The sequence below is a fragment of the Balaenoptera musculus genome, chromosome 16 (assembly GCF_009873245.2).
Source record: "Balaenoptera musculus isolate JJ_BM4_2016_0621 chromosome 16, mBalMus1.pri.v3, whole genome shotgun sequence".
Lineage (NCBI taxonomy): Eukaryota > Metazoa > Chordata > Mammalia > Artiodactyla > Balaenopteridae > Balaenoptera > Balaenoptera musculus.
This window is the reverse complement of record NC_045800.1, coordinates 8417534-8428420: the sequence shown is the minus strand read 5'-3', so window position 1 is coordinate 8428420 and position 10887 is coordinate 8417534.

Here is a 10887-nt window from a genome sequence, read left to right as displayed (position 1 = left end):
CGCTCGGCTGGGACCCTGGGGCCCCCACGTCCAAGGGGAAAACGTCTGCCGACTAGCGTTGCCCAGCCGTTGCTGACCAGTTGTCTTAGAAATGGCTATACTGGATTCAACCTGTATCCCTCTCTTCCCTCCCCCTCCGCCCCACAGCTAGCATTTGTGTGTGTAGACAATCTTAGCATGAAGCTGGTTTAAATAAGCAGTTATTACTACATGTAATAATGTTCTTTGAAGTCTGACCCGAAGTCGCCTTCTTCTGATTCACATGTCATAACTGTTGGAGCAAAGGAGAGGCAGGAGGACAGTGGCTGGCGAAGGAGAGGCAGGAGGACAGTGGCTGGCGTCCCCCACGCCGGTCTGTGACCTGAATTTGCAGGAAGCGTTTCACCTTGTCTCACACATCTTGTCCAGTGTGTTCTCTTAGGTGATTGAACAAGAACTGACCTGAACAGGGTTTTAGCCTTGATTTTAAGGCACTGGGTTCCATTATCCTAAGGGTTCAATATCCTAGTTTCTGGAAGTCATCAACAGACAGTAGAGGCTTCCCAAGGTGATCCAGAAAGTGTCCTGTGCCCATGATGGGAGAGGGAAATTCTTATTGAAAACCATAACTCTAAAACATATGCCAATTCACTAGCAGCCCCCATCTTGATTGAATAAAAACCAAGGTGAGTGGACCTTGAATTAAATTAAATGCTTTCTGCCCATCCATCCTTTTTTTTTTTTTTTTTTACCATTTCAAATATTGTGTGGATGCTGAGAGCAGTTATTTCTCCATCCTCCACTCTATGTGATTCCTCCAGGGTGGAAAGGATGGGTGCACAAGACTTAGAGGGGTCATTGTCTCCTTCCTGCTCTGCAAAGCCTAACTTTGGAAACATAGAAGGGAGGACCCATTTCAATAGGGACCAACCAGGAGGAGCCTGAAGCTTTGCACTGCCAGTGGCCCCAGTATTGAAAAACGGAGAAGTGTGTGCATGTTTGAAAAGATGGCGTTCTATTAACCTTAGCTCCTCATTTAGAAAACAAATCACTGAGCCTGGCCTACTCTTGTCTAGTTTCTAAGTTTCCATGGAGACAGACATAGCCTTTGAAGCCTTGCCACCTTCCCGCTGCAGCTGGAGGTGTGCTCACACCTGCTTGGAGGAGCCAATGGCACACACCCCTTCCCAATTCTGTGTTCTGGGACATAAGCTCGGTAGCTTGAAATCAGCTGTGATGGGCATATTTATACCAAGAAAGTCAGTAAAGGCTACAAATGGGGCCTTTTTCTCCACTGAGAGCTCATTGCTAAACATCTACCAGCACATCACTGCCCAGACAGGACTTTGTGTGTAACTGAAACAAAACTGCTCTGATTCAGAGCGCATTTGGCCACTCAAGTTTGAATCACAACAGACATTCTTTTTTGTGGCTCTTTCCTAGCTTCAGGCAGCTGTTCACCCTTCATTGTCCCAACATCAAAAGAACCAATGAGGTCGAGGACAAGCACAGAGCCAGGAAAATATACACAACTGAGTCTGACCATCTCCCCTTCACACAAATACTCCTTGGGTAGCGGAGGCGTAGTGGCCCAGTGGATGAGGTCAATAGACAGTCAAGTTCAAGCAAACAAATACGTTTTCATCAATGTCAGGTTGGAGGAATAACTGTCATCACCTCTTCCTGTTCGCTCTGTGGAGGCAACAAGTTATACTCCCGGAAGCAACTCTATCCCTTTCACCTCTTCTTTAGTGAAAAAATAAGATCTGTCACCTACAATGCCACATGTCTTGAAAAGATGCATTTCATAAATTACACTGAACCTTAGGACTGCCCAAAAACCAATAAAACCAGTTGTATTGGCATCATGGTGACAACCCCCCAGATATGCCAGTTGGCTGGGTATTTTCATTATTATTTGAACACAGGCATCAAAACCCTAGGAGAAGTGAGAAGAAAACCGCTGCGTTGGCGATCAGCGTCAACCAACTCTGCTAGAATTACCTTTAGCTAAATGTTTATATACAGTCCATAAAATTCTCCCCAGCTTCTTTATTCCCAAGAGAATTATCTACCTCATTTGGTAATTTATCAAACGTAACATGGTAATGTGGATTTCTCAGGTAGAACACTTAGAAATGTCCAGATCAGCATCTATGTCAAGGGCCTGGGATAACTTCCTTGACGTCAGTCTAGAATAAGGCTTGATATTGAAGGCCCGAACTTGGGTAGACAGTTGGGCTCGGTGTGAGAGCAATTTAAGAAGATGGAGAATAAAGCCTCAGTGGAGAGGCTCTCAAATTCCTAAACCCACATCCGGGGCTCAGCTTCTAGCCCTACCTGATCTGAACTTGTAGGTTTAAACCCCATCTGTGATGGCTTTTTCAGTCACTCTGCAACTCTAGTTTTTCTTTACGCTGCTTCTTAGAGGGGATTTCAGGGCCCTGGGAGCCACTGAGGGAGAAGTGTGGCATTTGGGGTTTGTGTGTCTCATGGTCCGCTGACCTCCCAAAGATGCTTCCCTAAGAGCCTGCCTATTTTCTACCACAAAGTCGGCTGGTCGGGGAGGGGAAGTTGCCTTGACTCATCTCACACCAACTGTACATTCCTTCTAGGACTCAGCTCAGACTTCTGCCACCATGAGCAATAAACCTCTCTCCTCATGTTTGTGAAGCTAGTTGTCTTTTTCATGATGCCCTTCTTTCTGAGAGAAGATGGAAAGAACAGGCTAAGTCCAGGTCCTGGCTGCTGTCCTTTTACATACTTTGGTGCAGGTAGATGATGCCTTTGCAGGGCTGCAGTGTGACCCTCGGGGGGACCGCAGGCTGTGCATTTTTAGAATTTACCCAAATTCAGCATCAACCAATTTGCCTATGATTACAATGAGGATATTTTATCAGGTGCCAGAAATTCCTCACATCTGCTCATATCCTTTGGAGCACTTGCACCACAGGGGAGAGAGAAGTCCTGGATATATCTGAGGCTCCCACTGCCTTTCTGGAAGGTCAACAGCATCTGCAATGAAGCCATTGGCCCCTGAACTTTACTATCCACAAGAATCACCAAGAGACGTTGTTTAAAATTCAGATTCCTGAGCCCCTTCCCCGGAGATCCGTTTAAGGAGGTCTGGCAAGGCCTAGGATTCTGCATTTTCAGACATCAGGGCCCAGGTGACTGTTGCAGGTGGACTTCAAAGTCCTCCCTGAGGAAAAATGATCTCAGACACCTGGATAAACTCTATGGAAAACTGGGTCTTTCTAAATATCTAGGTTTCAATTGTCTTCTGTGGTTCCCTAACATGCCAAATAGTTCAATCTCCAGCATACTCAAGGGCTGAGTCATTTTGTTCTCAGAGGGACAAAATTGATCACGCCATGAAATTGTTAAAACCTGTTTTCACGAGACTCTGGTGGAACAGGAGAAGCTGCCCAGCCTACCTCTGAAGGCCTTTGCAAAACAGCCTCCTTCCTCTCCGCGGGGCCCCCGGCTGGTAGGCATGATGTGTTGGGTGTTGGCAGGGTGGCAGCACTCACTGGCTCGACCCTGTGTTAGAGAAAAGGGAGCCTGGCGCTCAGAGGGCCCCGGAGGGATGCTTGCTTGGGCCCCGACACAGATTCTGTCCGAGCAGCCTGGCTGGGGGAGTCGACGGCTTCTGACCCCGTCGCTACTAACCAGAGCCCTCACCCCTGCCCCCTCCGACCAGCTTCAGACCCGGGGGGCCGAGCCAGCCGAGGCAGGGCCAGAGAGAGACAGTCCTGGACGCCTGCCCGTGGGTGTGGGTCCTTTGTTGGTCCCCCGCTTCATCCAGCATGGCTGACCCTGCTGGGTCCCCCACGAGCAGCTCGTAATAATGACAACCTAAGAGCCGGTGTGTCCTGAGTGAAGACTAGACACCAGACGCCACGCTGAGAGTCTGGGGGTAGCGTTTCCACGAATCCTCGTAATAATCCTATGATGTCGGTACTATTCCTCTCTCCTTTTTACAGATCGGGCAAAATCTGTAGGTCCTCGGGCAGCATGTAGAGAAATTCGAGGGGCAGCACAAAATAGGTCTCCAGAAGGGTGGGCTGGTACTGATGGGAAGTCCCCAGCTTCACCCGACTCTGGGCACTTCAAGGAGAAGCAGATGACTTTCCATCATCAGCTGAGAATCCCGTGCTCTCAGCTCCTGAGCTGACACCCGCACCGGCCAGCTGGGCCTCGGGCCCCTCCCATCACGGCCTGCCCTGGTCTTCTCTTTCTCTGCATGTGCTTCTCGGGGTATTCGAGGGGAAGATGGTCGGCAGCAACCTCTGTCCCAGAATTTAGGTCCACGAGTCCTTTTCACCTACAGAGAATCTAACTGGCTAAACGTTGTAGGTGTTTGCGGACTCATGGTCCAAAGAATTTTCCCGAAACTCTGGGCCAGTAGCCTTCACAAGCATCAGTACAACACAGCAGTGCCCGGCACTGAAGCTGACCTTTCCCCGTCACACAGATGCCAAGAGGTTAGCATGGAGAAGCCTGTGCTGACCTGGTGGCTAGCGGGGAGAGGGTGGGGAGAGGGCGGGGAAAGGTAGCCACCACGGTTTGCTCGTCGCGGGTTCAGAGGAGAAGCCTGGCTGAGAGCAATGTGGTTTGTAAGTCCCCCCACCTTCTCAGCAGGCTCCCACTTTCTTTCAAGACCAAGTGGCCTTTTAGCCCTCAGTGAGCTAGCCTGACCCCCGGCCAGCTGCCTTGGCTCTGCTGGTGGCCAAAGCCCTGGCCCGGTCAAAGGAATGCCAGTGCAGATGTGGTCACAAGGTCAAAGGCCTCCGCACGCCTCCTTGCACAGTACGGGTCGAAGGAGCAGGAGCTGGACGTTGCTGGGAGCTGGCTGTCTAGGAGAGAGGAGGCCCCAGGTGTGGAACTGCCCACCTTCCCAGGCAGTCTGCATCGGGAGAGGGAAGTGGCTAGGACACGAGGCTTCCCTCAGCCTGACCCAGACACCACTGGGCGGAAGCAGGGTCTGCGGAGATCCGGGGAAGCGGGGTCCTGGAGAGGCTGGACAGCGGGCACGGCAGGCTCCAGCCCAGCGCTGTCGCGATACCCACCTGTCACTCCGCTGACATTCACAGCGCGCCTTCTGTGTGCCCGGCCCTGGGCTGTGTCAGACTCCGGGGGAGACCAGAGATTACTCTACAGTGCGGAGGGCGGGGCTGCCCTGGAGCAGTGTGCACAGTGTTGGGGGTGCAGGAGGAGGGTTGATGCACTTGGCGGGCGGGGGAGGAGCGTTCTGGAAGGTTTCCTAGAGGTGGTAACGTTGGGCCTGAACCTGCAGTAGGGAAGCGCCTATGACGAGACATGAAGGAGGTGTGAACAACGTGCCCAGTGAGGAGTCTAATGGGGCGGGAGCTTAGCGTGTGTCCGGGAATAGGATAGGTTGGGCACCTAGGAGGTGACATGAGTCCTGAGACAGAGTGGACGTGATCTGTGGTCCTGGGGAGAGCAACGAGGTCTTGAACTTGGGAGTTTCAAAATTAGAGCTCTTTTAGAAAGAGAAAACATGGGGGGAAATCCATATATATTTAGCTATTGGCAAAGAGGGAAGAAAGAAAAGAAAGAAAACGGAAGGAAGGGAGGGAGGGTGGGAGAGAGGCACTGAAAGCATTGCATTTAATTTGTGGGGCATCTACATTATACAGTGAGCGGGAAGGGGGCATGATTCACTCTTAAGAAACCAACCTCATTCGGCCAGGGCATATCCCCTGATAATACACCTGAGTGGGAATAAAGGTATGTCTTCAGTAGGGAGTGTACACATTCCATAGTAACACAGGGTCCTCGTGGGCGTGGCCCATACCCCGGAGACAACTGGAAGAACCCACAGCAGAAACAACCATGTGTTTGCAAATGTTACCCTTGTCCCAAGTAACAGTTCAGCCACCCCTGCTTCACTCCCATCTCCGGGGCTTGTACAGCTTACTCATGCAGTGCGTCATGTAAATATGCATTGAGCATTGAGGGTCCAACGTTATGCATCTACTCAACCTTAGCAGTGCGGCAGTTTATCACGTATACCCACATTGAAGGACTTTTAAAATAGTTTAGTTTGTTGACTCCAAAGACTGTGTGTGCCCCTTGTGGAATGCGTGTGCTCTTAGGAACACTGACTCAGGGTGTTTCCTGTGGCCTTTCTCTTGCAGTTCTGGTGATTCTATAGTCAGTATCTTAATTACTCCCTGGCGTGGAAGAGTGGTTGCACGTGTTAAATAGAACCTAAAGTTCACGTTTTGAGGAGTCTGAAATCTGTATTTGGAGACAGGAATCCCACTTTGAATTTTGAGAGTCAGATTAGAGTCATCAAAGCCTCGGCAATACCCCAGACTAGTCATAGGAAACGTGTTTGGGGAGCATCAGACACCATCGCAGTGGCACACAACTGATTGGTTGACCTGAGCCGGTCAATTCCCCAATGACCAGATCAGAGAGACAGCTCCTGCCTGGCTAAAATACCAAACACCCAGCCCCCACGGGCTCTGTCCACCATGGCCTGGCGTTCAAGCCATTTAATACCAAATCTTTGCTTGAATTATTAGTAACCAAACTCCATGCTGTATTTGAATGCCAAGTCCCCGTCAAGTTGAAATCATTCCAAACCTCAGCAATCCTGTTTTTATAGCAAGTTTGTAAACATAATCTCTTCTGGAACATTTGAGGGACACTTAAGGAGTGCGGTGTCTCACCAACCCCATCAGGATTTCCCCAGGGGGAACCCTGAAAGTCCAGTGACAAATAAAAGAGGTGCCTTGCCTTACCCTCCTTACCACATGGGACATTTTTATAAACACAGGGATAGGCTAGTCTTTATTTTCTTAGGCTAGCTCGGGAGAAGGAATTCAAACCTTTGCCATTTGGAAGTGCATTGTCCATTGTAGTGAGGCAGCTCCTCGGAAGACATAAATCTGTCCCTCTGCTATGGTGTTGTGTTGAACGGATGCCAGCAGACAATTTCAGCCACCCTTATCCATCCTCCCTGATGGAGCACGGCCATCTCCCACACAGAGCTTCATCCGGCCCTGTGTCCAATGGAAGAACCACCATCTCCCTGAAGTGAGACCTGTTAGATGCTACCCTTTGAACCCCAGAAGCTCCAAGTAATGAGCGCACCCAAGTTTAATTCTTTGCATTCTTTCAGTTTTCACAGATTTCATTATTTGGGGGGTTTGTGCAAAGTGGGCTGCGGGGACTTACACTGTCCATAGCTTGGACATCCAGAGAATAGAAAGGAGTCTGCACTAAGGAAACCTAAGGCATGTGCCAGCTAGTTCAGCATTCCACATGGAAATGTACTTTATATTTGGATACTTCAAAAATACTTTTGGAAGCCGGGATTTAGAAAAACTAAAGATATTTCATTCCCGGGGGACAGAGGGATCTGCAAATGCCTGGCTCCTGTACAATGTTCTGTTCCTAAAGTCAGACCTACAGGAAAATGGGTGGGACATCTGTGACTTTATGTTGGAGCAAGTGCACCTGTCACCGTGTGCCCCTGTGACTCTGCTTCCCTCTGTGTGCCCTTATGGGCGAATGTTCACCAACAGCTGCATATGAAGCATAAAACAAATGAAGCAAAATGTTACCATCCTCCAGTGTTTGTTTACATCGTAGTTTTTACTTTATTTTCTCCTAATTTATTAAACAGAAGTACAGCTCTACTAAAAAAACACACATACACACACATTACCAGAAGCCCTCCCCGTGTGGCACTGTTACCTTTCATGTGATACACTTGCCAACAGCTGTTTACTATTGCAATGGGACTCAGGACTGATGAATCCAAGGCCAATGTCGCCTGCTCTGTTAACAATGGCTTGTGTTTAGTGACCACATAGCAAATGTTGTAATAAATTTTTAATGAGAGAATTGATGGTTAATACAGGGAAAAATACGTATTGGGATTCTGTTCAACAAAGCCTCCTGTTATAAAATCTCATCCACACTTTGTTGACCTGGTGTGAACACATTTGTATTAGGCACAAGTTAATTGTCGGAAATGGTGGTTTTATAATTTCAAGGTGGGACGTAAGTTTATATTTCTTTTTATCTTTCTATATATCTTCCTATTTTGTACCTCCTTTTCTCTTCTGCTCCCACTGCCCCAGACACTCCTGACTGTCACACAGCCTCCTAGGGTTAGGTGTTCATCCTTTGGGACCATTTCTTCACTACCCAGGCCCCCCAGCAGTCACCCCTCCCATACACACCTGCCCAGGGACTGACTGGCACCACCCTCCTAAATACCAGGCAACCTTTGCCACTTTTGACCCAGTTCCTTAGGCTTTGCTGGATGACTAATTGCTGCTCAAATCCCAGAGAGAGAGCAGGAAGGGCCTCAGAAGGGAAGAAGTCCCATATTTGTTGACTGCTGCAGTGTGTTGGGCCCTGTGCTAGGGACCTGCCACACACTGCATGTGCGTGTCCCCCCAGGATTCATATGTTGAAACCTAATCCTCAGTCTGATGGTGTTAGGAGGTCATGAGGGTGGAGCCCTCATGAATGGGATTAGTGCCTTTATGAAAGAGGCCCTGGGAGCTCCCTTGTCCCTCAGGCACTGAGGGACACAGCGAGAAGACAGCGTCTATGAACCAGAGAAGCAGGCTCTCACCAGACACTGAATCTGCAGGTGCCTTGATCTTGGACTTCCCAGCCTCCAGAACTATGAGAAATAAGTTTCTGTCATTTGTAAGCCATCCAGTCTATGGTATTTTTGTTATAGCAGCCCGAATGGACTTAGCCACAGTTCCTCATTGAAGAGTTCCAGAGGTGGCTGTCTCATTCAGCAGCTGCAGAGACTGAGCTCAGAGAGGTTAAATATCCAGCCCAGGATCACACAGCTAGTAAGTGGAGCATGGAGGTTTGAACCAGGTGGCTGATGTTAAACTCCTGTTTTCACTAAATCCATGAAGATGTCTCCAAAACTTAGGGATGATTCAGCAAAACCTGTCTTTTTACAGTTGGGGAAACTGAGGCATGGAGGAAGAAATTACTTCCCAACATCAGACATTAAACCTCAAGTGTCCTATGATATTAGGCAAGCAGCACAGAAACTCACATTTAGAAACTCTCAATCAAAGTTCCAACATTACGTTTGTCCTGGGGTCCACTGTGCCCCAGCTGCTGCTTCTTTAGAATGTAACCTCCTACCTAACCAAAGAATTAACTTGTAAAATTAATATCTTCATTCAAGCAATGTCTAAGAGCCAGAGCACATGTGATGAAATACCAGCTTTGCACTAATTTACTGTGTGACCTAGAACAGATGACTTAACCTCTCTGTGCCTCTGTTTCTTCATACGTAAACTAGTGATAACAGTAATACCTGCCTTGCAGTCCTGTGGAATCATCGTGTTCTAAGTGCTTAGAATGGTGCCTGACACAGGATTAACAGTTCAGTCAACATTGGAGGCTAATATTGGACTTATCTTCCCAGATATCATCCTGTCCCTGTGAAAGGGGATCTTGGACCCACCTGGGAGGAATTCCTAGGAAAGGCAGGCGTGAGGGAGACATCGTGGGTGAGGGGGCTAGGCCGGGGCCCCTTTATCTTACCCCACTCCCTCCGTGACCACAACACTGCAGCTTTATCCATTTCTGAGCAGATTTGCACGGCAGTCTCAAGCTTGACACTCAGTCCAGGGATTTTAGCAGGAAGAGGCAGACATGCTGCAGCAGGTGCTGTGTGGTGCTTGGCCTCCCCAGGACCCCTCAGGACCCACAGTCCCTGTCCCCACCTCACTGGGCGTACTGAGGCCTCGAGAATGACCGTGATGCATGACGCATCACTGCCCTGCGTGTGCCTGGGGTGGGCTCTGGAGACATCCTCTTGGGTGGGGTCCAGGCCACTGCTCTGATCGGGCTGAGCTGACACCCAGCTGCGTGGAGGAGGGCTGGAGTGTCCTCAGGGGAGTTGGCGTGTAGGTCACAGCCCAGCCCCCAGGAGAAGAGGGAAGAGAGCGGAGGCTGTACCTGGGAATGGGATGCCCAGGCCAACAGGGGCTCCCTTTGCTACCAGGGGACATCTCCAGGGTCAGCCCCAGGAGAAAAGACCCTCATGCAGCCTAAGGATATGAAGAGTCAGTCTCCTGAGTGCCTGCCACTGTGTTCCAGATGCGCCACTAAATACTTCCAAAGCATCACCTCATTCAATCCCCCAATACTCCTGTGAGGCTCGTATTATTCTTACACCCATCTTACAGCTGAGGAACTGCGATGGTTAATGTCATGTGTCAACTTGACTGGATCATGGGATGCCAGATATTTGGCTAAACATTATTTCTGGGTGTGTCTGTGAGAGTGTTTCTGGATGAAATTAACATTTGAATAGGTGGGCTCAGTAAATTGGTTTACCCTCTCCAATGTGGGGGGCATCATCCAATTCGCTGAGGGCCTGAACAGATCAAAAAGGAGGAAGGAGGAACTTGCCCCTTCCTGCCTGATTGCTTGAGCTGAGACATCAACCTTCTCCTGCCCTCAGTTCCCCTGGTTCTCAAGACTCTGGACTTGGACTGAATTACACCACCGTCCTTCCTACTTGCAGACAGCACATCGTGGGGGGTTTTCAACCTCCATAATTGCATGAGCCAATTCCTTATGATGTTCCCTTATACACATACAAAGATATGTGCGTGGTTCTGTTTCTCTAGAGAATCCAGACTGTGTGGATTCAACCAATAGGGATGGAGCAGCTCGTGTGAGGTCACACGAGCTACTCCATGAAGAGCCAGCTCCACCTCTCTCACTCCCACTGCCTCTCTCTTCTTCAGGGACCCCATAGTAAGGCTGGGAAGCAGTGTCCAAGGAAGCATTGTTTCCCAGCATCAATATCCACGCTGCTATTTACTGTGTCCCTCTTTGCTGACTTCCAACAAGAGTTAAAAATGAATATTT